General features: G+C 42.9%; 1 long non-coding RNA gene across 1 annotated transcript; it reads right to left on the reverse strand.

The window, feature by feature from the left end:
* Positions 1-7,256: 7,256 nt before the first annotated feature.
* Positions 7,257-14,803, reverse strand: LOC112632184. The gene is made up of 4 exons (XR_003121274.1): positions 14,711-14,803; positions 10,961-11,053; positions 10,041-10,152; positions 7,257-8,093 (listed from the first exon to the last, which is right to left on the reverse strand). It is a non-coding gene; the product is annotated as an uncharacterized LOC112632184 (long non-coding RNA).
* Between the last annotated feature and the right edge of the window lie 1,049 nt (positions 14,804-15,852).

Genomic DNA, 15,852 nt, shown 5'->3' on the forward strand with positions numbered 1-15,852 from the left:
TGTCATAGAAATTCTATGTTTCCATCATCTTCTATTGATCATTGTGTCTCTCGTTCTCTCTAGCTATGTAACTAAATACAAAAATTCATAGAAAATACACCAGAATATTCACACTGGTTATTTTGGGTTGATGGAATTGTGGCTGACTTTTGTTTTCTTATTAAAATTTTTTTGAGTGTTTCTTAAAATATGTTTGCTACCCTTGGCCGTATAACAGATTACTCTAAAATCTAATGGCTTAAAACAAAAAACATTTGCTATTTCTCACAATTCTAAGGATCCTTGGGTCTGATCCTTGGGTCTAGGCCAGGTGGTGGGTCTTGAGGTCAGCTGAGAGCTAGGTGTGTGATCCTTGGGTCTAGGCCAGGTGGTGGGTCTTGAGGTCAGCTGACAGCTAGGCCAACTCAAGATGCCCTCTTGTTGTGGCAGCACTCACGTTTCTAGCTTTGGCAGGTTGGTTGGTCCAAGGACCTGAGCTGGGACTGGTATCTCTATGATATGTCATCTCTCATTCTCCCAGGGGCCAGCCCAAGCCTCTTTTATGGTGGTCTTGGGGGTCCAAAGAGGAGGAGGAAGGGGCAAGTCCTAAGGTGAATGCTCTTTTCACACCTCTGCCTGCATCATGTAGGCTCCTGTCCATTGGCCAAAATGATCTGTGTGCCATGCCAGGCTTGAGAGGGTGGGGGCAAGACTCTGCCTCTTAATGGAAACACCCCAAAGCCACTGTGCGAAAGGCCTGTGTACACAGGGATGGGGAAATCGTGACCATGCAGGCAAACAAACATGCCGTTTGAAATCAGAAAAATGAAGTTCATTTGTAAAGAATAAAAATAGAAGAAAATTTTGTCAAGGGATTTGGAATTGTGTTTGAGAGTTCCAAGAAGCCAGACACTTCTTAGAAAATTAAGACATTCACAGAAGTGGTGAGCCATTTGTAGAGGACTACTGTTTATTTTGTTAAAGGCCAAAATATGGCGGACACTCCCCTCCCTTTATTTAAATTGGCTTCTTTTTCAATGACTTTTTAAATTATTATTTAAAAATGAATGTTTGTGGTAGGTAGGGTTTTGACCTTAAGATCTTATGGTGTGCCTGCGAATATGTCAGTTACAAGGCAAAAGAGAATTAGGGTTGCTAATATCAACTGACCTTAAAATAGAAGGATTGCCTGGGATTATCCAGCAGGCTCAATGACCCAGTAGAATAGGATGGCAAAAGATTCCATCAGAGAGATTCGAGGGACAATGAGGCAGGAGAGATTTGAGGTTTCAGGGGGACTTGACTCACTGTTGCTGGCTTTGGCAAGGGAGAAAGGGGGCATAAGACCAGGTATCTGAGTGGCATCTAGAAGCTGTGAATGGCCCTCCACTGACAGCCAGCAAGGAAACAGCAACCTCAAGGGAATGTACGACGCAAGAACTGAATTCTGCCAACCACTTGCATGAGCTCAAGAGCAGGTGCATTCCCAGAGCCCTCAAAAAGGAGCATAGCCCTGCCCTGGTGACACCAGCATTTTTTCCAGTGACACTTGCATCAGGCTTCTGACCTGCAGAAGTATAAAATTACAAATGCCTGTTGTTTTGTTTGTGATAGCAACAATAAAAATAGAATGCAATGTTCATTATAAATTTTTGGTGGGGATGGGGGACAAGATCTGGGGCTTTGTCACCTAGACTGGAGTGCAGTGGTGCAATCTCAGCTCACTGCAACTTCCACCTCCCGGGCTCAAGCCGTCCTCCCACCTCAACCTCCTGAGTGGCTGGGGCTATAGGCGCACACCACCACACCTGGCTAATTTCTGTACTTTTTGTAGAGACATGGATTTGCCATGTTCCACGGGCTGGTCTTGAGCTTATGAGCTCAAGCAATCTGCCCTCCTCAGCATCCCCAAGTGCTGGGATTACAGGCATGAGCCACTGCACCTGGCCTTCATTACAAAATTGTCAGAAACTATGTAAAAGCACAAAGAACAAAGCAAAAGCCATCCATACTTCTATTATCCCTGGATGATCACATTTTAGTTCAGATATATTTTTATCTATTTAGCTACCTTAGCCCAGTTGAAATCACACTGTATATACTTTTGATAGCTGATTTTTTGAATTTGTACTGAACAGATATTGGCAGTTTCCCATGTCAAGATATTGCCTTTTCTGTCTCTAAAATTGTATTTTTAATCGGATCTTGGAAATGTTTCTGTAGAAGTCACATGGGTGTGGAAACTTGGTGATGGGGTCAGGAATCCCTTCCTGGAGGAGAGGAGGTCTTGTTCAGCAGGCGAAGACACTTAGAAGGGCTTTCCCAGTAGAAGGAATAGTATGGACCAAGACACAGAGGAACAAGCCCAGAGCACAGTCCCCGCAGCAGCAGTTCACACCCCTAGGTAAGAGCAGGAGCCCAGGAGGAGGAGGAGAAGCCTGGAGCTGGGTCAGACCACAGACGACCTTCACTACCTCCACACCAACGTGATTGGTAAGCCCCCTCCTAAAGACCATCCTCTTATCTGGGTTTGGTCACTGTTTCCTTCAGGGGATTCCTTTCTGACAAATGACTTACAACTTCCCTCTGAACGAGAGCTGCAATCTCTACTCCAGAAAAGAAATGCACAAAGCAGATGTTCCTAGAACAAGGCTTCAACACAAGAAACATCACATTCCAATGACAATAACATCAAAATAGTCATTACCTGGGAGGCTTTTGGAAAAATGGAAATCCTTCTAATCTTTTCCTGTAGAACTGGAACTTACTGACACAGAATAAGAACTTTCAATTGTTACCAACTTATAAGGAAGTCGTGGCATACGGACAGATACTGTCAGGTGCAATGTGCCAACCTTACACATTCTGAAACCATGACCCACAGGGTGTTTTCTGAGCTGAATTTTCTTTTAAAAACTTGAACTCCAAGGAGTTGCTTAAATGGGCAGCGGATGGGGTTGGGTGGGGTGCTCATTTATGTCTACTGGGACACAGATAAGACAGGCAAATGATCTTCTGCAAGTGCTCTCTTAGAGGTCCCAGCTTTGCCAAGAAAGTTAACCTGAGTCACTTTTTTTTTGCTCTTTCCCCAGTAGAAGATAGCTCAACAGGGTCTCTCTTTGTTCACAATATTTCAAAGACATTAACTCCTGGAACAATTCAGTAATTTCTACTCTTGTCTGCAAACTAGAGGGGATCAGTCAGGTTGAACAAATCCCTCTTCATCCATCTCCTTCTCTCCCCCAACCCCAGTTGCATCTTCCTAAGCAGGGAAGCGGACTGTGGCCCTGCCTTTCTCTGGGGCCTGAGTGGGTTGTCTATTTCTACAGGCCAAGCTGTCTGCAGATCTGTGTCTGAAACTGTACAGCCCTTTCTTTCAGCCTCTTCCCTAAACTCGCCTCTTAATCCAACTCTAATTCCACCTGGGCACTCTGTCTCTGCCCTTTAAAACATCAAAGAGCAGCTGCTCTTTCCAACATAATGGTTGTCTTTGTTATTCCTGCACGACTGGAACCTTTAAAATGTCACTTCCTTGCAGATCTCATTTGGTATAAACGAAATAGGATTTTAAGTTAAAACTTGCACTTGGAGGTTTATTCCTGGGGATCGTGTCTCTTTTCGCCTTCTGCCAGCTCACCCCTTGGATGTAGCAGCCTGACATAAAGGGCCGTCCTGCAAATCCTGGAGAGGCTTGTGGTTTCTAAATCTTTCCTATCTGAACTCACAGAGACACCCCTGAGGATTGTAATGCTGCAATTGTGCATTCAGCATAGAGAATATTGCTATTTTAAATAATTTTATCTTCAAGCAGCAATTATGGTTGCATTCACCTTAGAAATGATTTTTTTTTTTTTTTGGTAAGATAGGATGCATCATATTAGATTTGCCCAATTCCATCATGTCCTGGATGAGCCTCCACCAGAGCCATGTCACCAAGTCCGCTTCTGCTCTGTGGGAGCAATCAACTTGGTCCCTTTGGCCTGATCAGGAGTTAGAGCCTGCGTCCCAGCATCTGTCCTGGACCTCAGCCTATATCCCAGCATCTGTCCTGATCTTGGTAAAAAACAGCACCCTACCTTTCAAAGTCACGGCTGTGTCAGGACATGTTAACAAATATCTGAACTTGCACTCCACAGAGGTGAGGCCTGCCTTTCCTCAGGACCCTGGGAGACAGTTACTGCCCCACGCCCAAAGGGTGCTACATCTTTCAGGTCATGAAAGCAGCCTTGAGAAGAAACCTGGGGCAATCAATGAGGCTACATAAGTCTCCAGTGAAATGAAAATGAAACCATGACCAATGGCACATTTTAAAAATAAATGCTTTTTCCAGGTCGGTAACCATTGTTCCTGAAAATTGGCCTTTTTGGAGGTGAGGCTCCATGATCAGGGTGCTAATGGCTCTCAGTCACTGCCAGCAGGCCCTCTACTGAGCCCCCACTTCCCCAGCTTCCACTTCTACCTGCAGGCTTGGCCCAGGCAGCACATACATTTATCTCGTGGGTTCCTTCCCTCCAGGAATGCTGTGTCCAGAATGATTCCGAGGCTTTACCTGGGCATTGTAGTCAGGAAGACTGCCATTGGTCATGAGGTCTGCCTTGGACATGGAATGGGGAGAAGCAAGATCTTTGCTTGGCTCCTGAGGAGTCCCTCTGTGCTCACTGCCCCTGTTAGAGGGGGGCCCTAGCAGGTGATGCTTGGGACCCCAGAGCTCTCTGTGGACTCAGATGTTCATGACAGGAAAGATGAGTCTGGCCACAGAGCAGATGGCTTCACGATCAGGGAGGCTTTCTCAAGGGATCTACTTGAGGCTTTTAGGATCGCTGTGGTGCACGCACCCTCCCACCCAGACCCTCAGTGAGGGCTGCCTGTGTCCATAGTGTAGGTGTGTATTTCCTGGTGGCAATGAGTTCTTCACAAGTGCTGTTTGTCTGTTTGGTTTTTCTGTTGTTGTTGTTGTTTGTTTGTTTTGAGACAGAGTCTCACTCACTCTGTCACCCAGACTGGAGTGCAGTGGCACCATCTCCGCTCACTGCAATCTCTGCCTCCTGGGTTCAAGTGATTCTCATGCCTCAGCCTCTCAAGTAGCTGGGATTACAGGTGTCTGCCACCATGCTCGGTTAATTTTTATATTTTTAGTAGACACGGGTTTTTGCCATGTTGGCCAGGCTGGTCTTGAACTCCTGGGCTCAAGCGATCCGCCTGCCTTGGCCTCCCGAAGTGCTGGGATTACAGGCACGAGCCACTGCACCTGGCCACAGGTGCCATTTTAATGGATGAACATTTTTTCTTTAGAAGGATGTGCTAGTTTTCATAACCATTTCTCTGTTGTTAGACATTTTTTTCTCTTAAATGAATACTATAAACACATTTTGTTCATCTTGCCATTTTGCAATTTTAGAATAATTTCTTAGAATGGAGTCCCAGAAGGATTATTTGTTCAAAAGAAATGTACATCTTTAAAGCTTAACGTATGTATTTCTAAGTTTATTTCAAACGAATATATCAACTTATTGTCTAGATGTAATTTTTAAATTACTTAAAGAATTTCAGAAGTAAACAGTTGTGATTTACTTCTTGAGATAACGTATGTTGTTATTTTTATCTAATTACAAAGATAGAAAACTTGGGAAATACAGAATAACAAAAGAGGCAAAAAATATAAATAACATTTGAAGGTCACTATTGAGGGGTGAAAGCATATGATTTCTGCAACTTACCATCAAATGGTTCAGAAAAATAATGTATATGATTTTAAATAACATGCATAGTTACATTTTGAATAACATACATGTTCACACATATATAATATATACAAAACTATATAAAACTATGTAAGTTATATAATTCACATACATATTGTATATGTATATATTGTATAAAATTGTGATAGTCATGTAATAAGAATTATATGTGAGTGAATATGTACGTATGGAGAGAGAACAATAAATCAAATGTTGTGAAGTGTCAGCAATTGTTGAGCTGAGGTGAAGACACATGAGCACTCCTTGTACTGTTTTTGCAACTTACCTATACAAGTGATATTATTTCAAAATAAAAGATTAATAGATTTTAGATGATACACTCTCAGTGTTTTTTATGCATAAAAGCATCATTTTCTGCCAATTGAGGGTTCATATAATTTCACTTTTTCAGCAGCAGACTTTGCAAGGCCACACCATGGATATGTTACCATGACCTTTGTATACCATCTTACGGACAGAAACAATTTCCTTCCTGTGGGGCTTTTAAATTGTTTCCAATTTTTCACTAATAAAAAATAACATTTCAGTAACTGTCCCTGGACACGAATCTTTAGTCATATCTTTGATAAATTCCCTTACTGGGAATTGCTGGGTTGAAAAACGACTCCCAACTGAAAGCTCCTAATACAAATTGCCACTTGCCCTGGAAAAGTTCCACCAATGCGCTGTACCCCTAGCAATGCAGGAGCACGGCTCTGTCAGTGGCTAAAAACAGAGCCCAGCTCACAGCAGCTCAGGTGAGATGCAGGGTCCGTTGTAGGCTTGTTGGGGGATCTCAGTGCCTCCAACTGGATGAAACACAGCCTGGGCTTGCCCACCTACAGAGCCAGGTGCTATGTCTGTGTGTGTTGTCTCTGCTGCCATCTCCTCTGCTCCAGCTTCCGGTTAGTGGGAGAGTAGCTTCCCTGCAAGGCTCTGAGTTCTTTCACTCGGCTCCTGGGAGCCTTTGCTTTGCTAGAGTGTATGGCCCCACACTCCGGGCCCTTGCTGATGAGCTGCTCTCCATGGTGAGTGTAGGTCAGAGAAGTAATGGGTGGGTAGGGTAGCCTGGGAAGAGGACAGAATACCTAGAACAGGGCATGAACAGGCAGACAATGACCCACACCTCCAACTCCACAGTGTTTCCTGTGCTTTCACTAATGGCGTTGAATCTTAAAAAAAAAAAAAAAAAAAAGGAAAAAAAAGAACGAAAAAGAAGAGGAAAATTTGACAGGCTTAAATGTTTCATTATTTTTATTGTATTTCTTTGAATGTTAGCTATTCTTGGCATTTTGTATGTTCGTCAGTGATTTGCATTTCTTCTGTGAAGGGCTTATGTTCTAGAACCATGTTTCTGTTGGACTGTTTTCCCTTTATTGAGCTACATGATGCTTTCATAAAGGATCTTACCCTTTCTGGTTTTAAATATTTACCCCATTTTGCCATTTGCCTTTTAAATTTTGTTTACAGTGTGTTTTGACATTCAAGGGTGCCTCAGTATGTTTGGGCTGCTGTAACAACATACCTTAGACGGGATAATTTATAAAAAACAGAAATTTATTGCTCACAGTTCTGGAGGGTAAAAAGCCCAAGATCAAGGCCAATTTAGGTTTGATGTCTAGTTTGAAGGGCATTCTCTGCTTCACAGATGGCACCTTTGGATGCATCTTCATGTGGTGGAATGGATGAGCAGCTTCCTTGCACATTTTTTATAAAGGCACTAATCCCATTCATGAAGGCAGAGACTTAACCACCTCCTAAAGGCCCTACCTCCTAATACTCTCACATTGGCAATTAAGGTTCAACATATGAATTTGGGGGGACACATTCAGACCACAGCAAGCAGTTTCTCATTTTTGTCTAATCAAATCTTTTCTTTCTTTTTAAAAACATTTGACTTACAGCTTAACATTTGTAGAAACGTTTCTTCAATTGCTCTTATTGGAAAGATTTTACCTTCCATATGCTGCTGCTTCTAGTCATTTTAGTTTTGTACTGCATCCCTTTTTTGATGTACCTGGAAGCACCTAGCAGAGGGCACCAAGTGGACGCTCAATCAGTAAGTGTTTGCTGTTGACATGAATGAAGGGTAATGAAAACTCCTTATGGTCTAATGACCTTTGAAAATTATTTGCAAGACTGCAAATGAGAATTCAAGAAGCAATGTCCTAAATGGTACTCTAGTGGCTCTCAGAGGAGCTGGCTAATTGAATTCAAACCATATGTGAAAGCTGCCCCTTCCAGGACAATATCCTCCAACCGACTGCAGGGATGAGCTTTTTCCAGTGTCTGGAAGTCCCATAACAGGATTAAATCTTCCTTCTTCCTCTTCAGAGACTTGAATTACAATGTGCACCTTCTAATATTGATGATCTATGAAAATACATAGAGCTGATTTTTCAGGGCTTGTCTTCAAAGAGCAAAGTCAGAGCATTGTTTTAAAGCAGAAACTCATGTCCACAAGCTCACAGCAATGAGTAAACTGTCACTGTGAACCTTCTTATGATGTCTTGAAGGCCATACATTAAAGACAACAATAATATCATTTGTGGTGGGCCTAATTATGGTCTCTGGACTTTAAATCCCATTTTAGAAAAAGCGCCCACAAACAAAACCAAACAAAATACCACATAGTGCATCTATAAAGATGTGCCACTTCACAGTACCTCTGTGTTTTCTCAACTTTGGGGAACAATCTTTGATTTGAAATCTTACTTTTTGAACCAAACTATTGATTCTGTGTTGACTCCTTGACTACAAGATCATGAACTTTCTTGATCATTACAAATAAACATTTCTAGAATTTCTAGATAAACATTTCTAGAATTGTCTCTTTTCACCGACATCAAAAACAAAAGAGCTTGGGGTTTCTAAATAAAGTGTCTAGAGAAAACCGATGTGTGTATTGCACTCATTATGTTGTTAATAATGCATTTTTAGATGGAGTTAATATTTTATGGGCTATTAATAATATATATGTTTAGGGAAATGCATGTATTCTATAGAAGGATGAGAAAGTTATAAAGTTGGAATAAACTTGCTTCTTTGTATCATAGTGCAGTTGTGACATGTATTTGCTGAAACCTTGCCTGGTCCAGTTTCTTTTCTTTTTTTTTTTTTTTTTTTTTCATATCAAGAGTAAAGCACCTCCATTAATGTCACCTGGGAAGTTCAGAATTCAGGAGGCTGTTTCCACTTTCTGGCCCAGGTTGTTGCTCCCAGGACATCCTCTTTTGCTTAATCACCATCCAAGTCCCTCACAACTCTGAACACGTCAATGCTGAGATGTCCACTAGAAGAACGCCTTAGCACTGATGAAGAATCATGGCCTGGGGCATGTGACCAGCACTGATCCACAGGTGTATATAAGAAGTCTTTCTGATTTTTGCCACCTATCCATCTGAAAAAGGTCTAACATCCAGGATCTATAAGGTACTTAAACAATTTTACAAGAAAAAAACAACCCCATTAAAAAGTGGGCAAAAGATGTGAACAGACACTTCTCAAAAGAAGACATACATGCAGCCAACAAACATGAAAAAATGCTCAACATCACTGATCATTAGAGAAATGCACATCAAAACCACAACGAGATACCATCTCACACCAGTCAGAATGGCTATTACTAAAAAGTCAATAAACCACAGATGCCAACGAGATTGTGGAGAAGAAGGAACGCTTTTACGCTGTTGGTGGGAGTGTAAATTAGTTCAACCATTGTGGAAGACGGTGTGGTGATTCCTCAAAGACCTGGAGGCAGAAATGTCATTTGACCCAGCAATCCCATTACTGAGCATATACCCAAAGGAATAGAAATCATTCTATTATAAAGATACGTGCACACATATGTTCATTATAGCACTATTCACAGTAGCAAAGACATGGAATCAACCCAACTGCCCATCACTGATAGACTGGATAAAGAAAATTTGGCACATATACACCATGGAATACTATGCAGCCATAAAAAGGAATGAGATCATGTCCTTTGCAGGGATGTGGATGGAGCTGGAAGCCATTATCCTCAGCAAACTAACACAGAGACAGAAAACCAAATACCACATATTCTCACTTATAAGTGGGAGCTGAATGATGAGAACACATGGACACATGGGGGGAACAACACATCCTGAGGGTGGGAGAAGGAAGAGCATCAGGAAGAATAGCTAATGGATGCCAGACAAAAATACCTAGATGATGGGATGATCTGTGCAGCAAACCACCATGGCACACATTTACCTATGTAACAAACCTCCACACCCTGCGCATGTACCCCCGAACTTAAAATACAAGTTGGGAAAATAAAGAAGCATTTCTCACCTCTTAGAATCTGATTCAAATGTAGCAGTAATTTCTGCTTAGAATTTCAGGAGGGTCTGACTGTCCCATTACTTTTGACTTTGGGGAGAGAACGCAAGCAATGTTTGCTTTTCTAGATGGAGTGAGACACAGAGGGAAGAATGTGAGAAACAGCTGGCGATGTAAGGGAAAAACTAAGCCCTGATGGCTGGTGACACTGGAGTGAGGAGAATGTCCTGACACCGGAGATACCAGTTTCTAGGGAAGAGAAGCATGGTATAGCCCCTTCCCCCAGGGTGCTTTCAGTCTGGTGGAAACATCACATGCTCCATGATTCCCACATCACAATAAACCTACACCATGATAACCCTATGTAATTTTTCCTTATTTTGTTAAGGATGCAATTTTCCAAGGCAAATATTTTCTAATTTTATTTTCCTAAAGCTTTGAGGGATCCTATTCTAAAATTTAAGGCTCTCTGGGGCCAGTAAAATTACTTAACATTTTAGTGAAACCTGAAAAATCTGTATCTTTCATTCTTAGACACATGTACACCATCCGCAGCATGATGTCAGTATAAGAGCTCAGAGTTCAGGAGGGAAACAGACGTGGTTCAAAGCTCAGTCCCAACCCACCAACATGAAATACTCTGAGCGAGTTACACGTGTTCTCTGGCTTACTCCATCTCCTCACGTACAATGGGGACTATTCAAGGGCAGTGCTTCACATGTGCATGCTTCTCTTAATTCAGAGATGAGCTCGGGGAGGAAGAGAGAGGACAATTTCACCAGCAGTTGAATGACTGCTCATCATTCCAATACAGCCTCTGCCCTGGAGGCAGAACCAGATGGGAGATGTAAATCTATGTGTGGTTCCCTTGCTTCTCAAAGCGTGGCCTTCTCCTCATGCTGAATAAGAGTCTAATATTTTAAAGGAAATACCTCTTGTACATCACATCTCCCATCCATGCCAACTTCATCTGGTGCTCAATCGATCTGTTTCAGAGCTGAAGGAAGCTGTCTGGGTGAGCTGACCTGTAAAGAGATATGTTAGTCTGTCATCAAGATGACACTTAAGGGACTTTAAATAGTGATTCTGATATCATCATATTCTTATTGCATCTGACTTTAAAAATGATTACTAACCCCCACGCACCTCTGGCCCCTATAAAAAAAAGGAAGTCAGTCCAGAGCCTGCCTGCTGCCTAGTTCCCAGGGCCCTCCTGAGAATAGTAAGTGTGGATTGGGCATGAGTTTTAAATGCATAGGGAACATCTGTTCATTAGCCAGAGACTTTTTCCCTTAGAAAAGAAAGTAATGGAGAAATCTCACAAAATAAAAAAGGGGCCATCAAGCCCTAAAACCTAGTCTCTTAACATCTTTCATGACATAGTTGTCTTGAAAAACCAGGCCTTGTAGGGGAGTGGGGAGTAATTTTCTAGAGTTCCATGAGCATTTCAAGAGCTATGCCTATGGGCCTAGGTCCCAGAGGCCCAATATATTGCCCAGGGCAGAGAGAATTCAGGAGATAACCTGGGGAGAAATCCACCTCCACCAGCTTGGTTCTTCAGCAGGTTTCCATGCCCTTCCATGGTGCATGCAGGAAGGTGTCAGGAAGCTCCTGTAAACCACAGGGGTAAATGGGGAAGGTAGCTGATGGTACTGGTTGCCTAACTTGCCCAGAATTGTGCCAGCATCAATAGAGCCCTCCTGCAGCCCAGGGCTGCAAAGTAGACCACAGAGCCTTGGGTCTATGGGAGCCACGGCCAGCCTCAGGGGGACAGATAGTCCCTGTGAGTGCAAAGGTGGAGCACAGTCAGCAAGTTGAGAGTTCCCCTGCTATAGACTTGAGTAGCAGATGCCAGTAGAATGGGCAAGGGACCCTGTCACCACTGAGGACAGCAAGGGTCCCCTGTTAGTCAACTTGGGGTACCATAACAAAATACCCCGAACTGGGTGGCTCAAACAACAGAAATGGATTTCTCACAGTTCTGGAGGTTGAGATGTCCAGGATCAAGGTTCTGGAAGAGTAGGTTTCATTCTGAGGTCTCTTCTCTTGACTTGTAGGCTGCTATCATCTCACTGTGTGCTCACAGGGCCTCTTCCTTGTGTGCTCTCAGAGAGAGGCAGAGGCAGAGGCAGAGGCAGAGGCAGAGGCAGAGGCGGCTCTGGAGTCTTTTCTTATAAGGACACTAATTCCATCAGATCAGGGCCCCACCCTATGACTTCATTTAACTTAATTACTTTATTAGAGGCTCCATCTCCAAATATAGACAGTTACATTGGGGATTAGAGCTTCAACATATAAACACAAACATTCAGTCCATAGCAGTTCCATTGCTACCCAAGGACCCTGGACACAGAGCTGAGACTGTCCTGCTCATCCCCTCCCCAGGAAGCCCCATCATGAAGCTAGCCGCAAGCTTGGGAAGGAGCTGGTGGTGGCAGAACTCGGAAAGGCCAAGTGTGAGCCTAGGCAGGGCTTCATTTCAAACTGATGGGACCTGTACATGAAATGGAACTCTTTGTTTCAAGAGAAGGCTGGGAGGGTTTCCAAAGTGATTCAGTCCCACATGCGGGCTGCTTTAGCCAGTGACAGCACTTCCAAAAGGAACAGAAGAGACAAGATACTAACTTGCTGTCCCCACTTAGCAGTAGGGTGGAAGCTCCTAAAAGGGCCAGGGCGGGAATGGGATATACAGAGGCAACAATTGATTTGCATGAGTTAAAGCTGCTGTGGCCCAGCGGGAACACAGAAAGTAGATGACAAGTGAATGTCGCTTGGTTAGCACTCAGAAGAACAAATGTAAGCTATTCTTTTGAGAAATGTTCAGAATGCACTCTCCGGGTTCAGGAGTTTTCCGCTCAGGCTCTTGTCCCTGTTTAGAGGTTGTTCACCAACCAATCAGAAAACACCTCCTGTGTTGAGGGGGTGGGAGGAGGGGGAATATTAATCAACTGCTAATTGAGATTTAGGGTTGAAACACCCTAATCAGGAAGAAATGCTTCAATGGAAACATATGCATCATCCACCTGAATCAAAACCGCTATTGAGAAATACTGGTGTCCACACACCTCAGTTTAATCCATGAACAAACATTTGTTTTCCATTGTAAAGAGCCAGGCTCAGCCTTGTTAATACAATGTCACATGCTACTGGAAAAAAAAAAAAAAAAAAAACAAAACCAATAACAGAAAATATTTTGAATTATTCTGTCATTTTGATTTAATAAACATTTCAGCTGAGAGAGCAAGACCGGGCATTTTAATTATGTCAGCATATAATAATTAAATCTGGCCTTACTCGCCTTCGGGTATATTTTTAAACAAAAACAAACACAAAACTTCTGTCTATGCACTGAGTAGCTTTTAATGTTAAGCACATATTTGGCAACGTGTACCCGTTAAGTGTGCTGTCATCACTAATTTCTTTGGTACCCATGTGATAACATCAGCCAAGAGGAACCATAGTGGATATAACACAAAAGTGTGCTTTATTTCTTTATCAATTGGCAGCTGTGAAAAGATTTATAATTTCCCTCTCACTGACATCACTGGGCAGGTAAAGCAGGCAGCCCCGTTGGCTTTGATGAAAGGGTATTACCCGGCGTATGGAGTTAACACGGGTGACGGTTGTAATATCTTTTCCCTGATGTCAGTTACAGCTGTTGTACCGTTTCAGGCATGTCGGGAAAGTAGAGATGTTTAAACAGAGGAAGAATGCTCTGAAAGTCATCAAAAGGACACTTTTTCCTATGCCATTCACTCTTGGTGCTATTTAATAAAAATGATTTAAAGAAATTCATTTTCTTTTTCTCAGCAGCAATTCAGATCATAAGCTGCTTTATCTTTCCTTTTAAGCTTTGATAAGAATAACCCAGCATTTTTTAAGATTCTAGAGGCAAGTCCAGGCTCTTCCTCCCCTCCCTGCTCTTCAAGTTCCTGATGCGCAAAGATGTGAGAGAAGAGCCACAGGTTGACATCCTGTTTCTGGCTGCACCCTGGCAGGTCACGGCAGCATCCAGAATGTGTATGCGGAAACCTTCTCAGAGAAGGATAAAAAATGGAAGGATTTCAACCCCCCTGCCCAACACACACTCCAGGCCATTACCTCAGACTGTTTCTTGGGGTCTCAGGATCAAAACTGTGCCTGAGGCAATTGACCTGACTTGAAAAAAATCCCTGAATTTTGGAAGTGACATGCCAAAGTCGTGGCTCCATTCCATGTGGCTGAAACATCTGTGTGAGTAAAGGAGTCCCCCACTCCCAAACAAGCAGCGACTGTGGGGAGAAAGGGCGGATCTGATGGAATTTCAAGGGTCTCCCAGGCAGCCTGCTCTCCTGCCTAAATGGGGAAACGTTCCCTCAGCGTGGGACACTCAGGAGAAGGCTGGGGAGATTTCCAAAGCCATTCAGTCCCGGTGCGGGCTGCTTCAGCCAGTGACAGCCACTTCCAAAAGGTTTCTGTTAGAGCTAGACATTCGTGGGTAATTATCAAGTATTGATAAAAGCACAACTACAATGAACTCTATAACATAAAACCCTCTGCTAATGGGCTCATTTTCATTACCAAACAGATTATTTCCTTCGCTTTTAATGCTCATGCGGACACACTCACACAGACCCACAGGGGATCGTTTTTCTTTTGTTATTTCCTGAACCCAGAGCTCTCACACACCAACTGCCAGATACCTCCTGTTGGGCAGCCACATCACCCCACTTTCTCTTCACTTATTCTGCCCCTGATGTGCCTCATACTCAGACCGTTGGTCATTTGATGCGGTCAGAGACCAGGCCCCTTGCCTGCAATTTTTATACCAAATGTTGAAATGGGAGAACCTCAGGCATCAAAGTCTCAACTGCTCTCCCACAATTGGCTGTTTCAGAAACAGTTTCTTCAAAGAGCCCTGTTACATCCGAGCAAGCATTTGCTGACTCACTCGGGGAGCCCGCAAACTTCCAGGAAGTTTGGTTGGCAATAGACACTAACAAAACCAAGGCAATTGTTTTTCCATTATTTCATTACCAGCTGGCAGAGAAAACAGCTGAAATAGGAATTGCTCCTTCGACATGAAGTCATGGAGACTGCAGTGAGATGGTCCAGTGCTGTCACCACCTGGATACCTCAAGTTATTTCAGATGTTGCTTGGTCTAAGCTCATGAATGTCCTCTAACAATCTTTACCCCTTGCTGCCAGCTGTATCACTGAAGAATTGTTTTAGGCCAGAACTGAAACACACTCAGACGTAAATAAATCTATTCCAGAACAGAATTTAATGATTGAAGTTACAATGGTAAATTCTATTTAGAATTTTCCAAAACCTCAAAGTATTCCCTGAAGTCTGATTTTAATAACAGAATTCAAAAAATGGGTAACCAATTCCTGAGAGAAATATAAAGGACAGCAGTTACGATTCTTCAGGGCTTTACTTTCATAGGAATTATAACATGATTACATTATATTCCTGCTAACATCTTTCATAACAGAAAAGAAATACTAGCTCTCTGAATTCCTTTCTCAGCATCGAAGGACAGTTACAACAACAGGCCAAAAAAAAAAAAAATTAGTTCAACAGAAACCCAAATCTTAGTTTGCAGCCTTGTCCTGAGCCTGCTGCCCAGAGGAAAGACCAGCTCACACCAGCTATCACATATTCCTACCTTAATTCTCCATCCTAGCCACCTTAGTTAAGACCTGTTCTCAGAAATACATGACTCAGAGGCATTTCCTTTCAAGCTGATGTTTGTTTATCCTTTAGATTTTAAGGCTGGGCATTGGATTTGCAAAGGGGATGAGGCTCTTTGTGGGCATTTTTGAAGGTTGGCTCCATCTA

This window comes from Theropithecus gelada, chromosome 9, assembly GCF_003255815.1.
Source record: "Theropithecus gelada isolate Dixy chromosome 9, Tgel_1.0, whole genome shotgun sequence".
Classification (NCBI taxonomy): domain Eukaryota; kingdom Metazoa; phylum Chordata; class Mammalia; order Primates; family Cercopithecidae; genus Theropithecus; species Theropithecus gelada.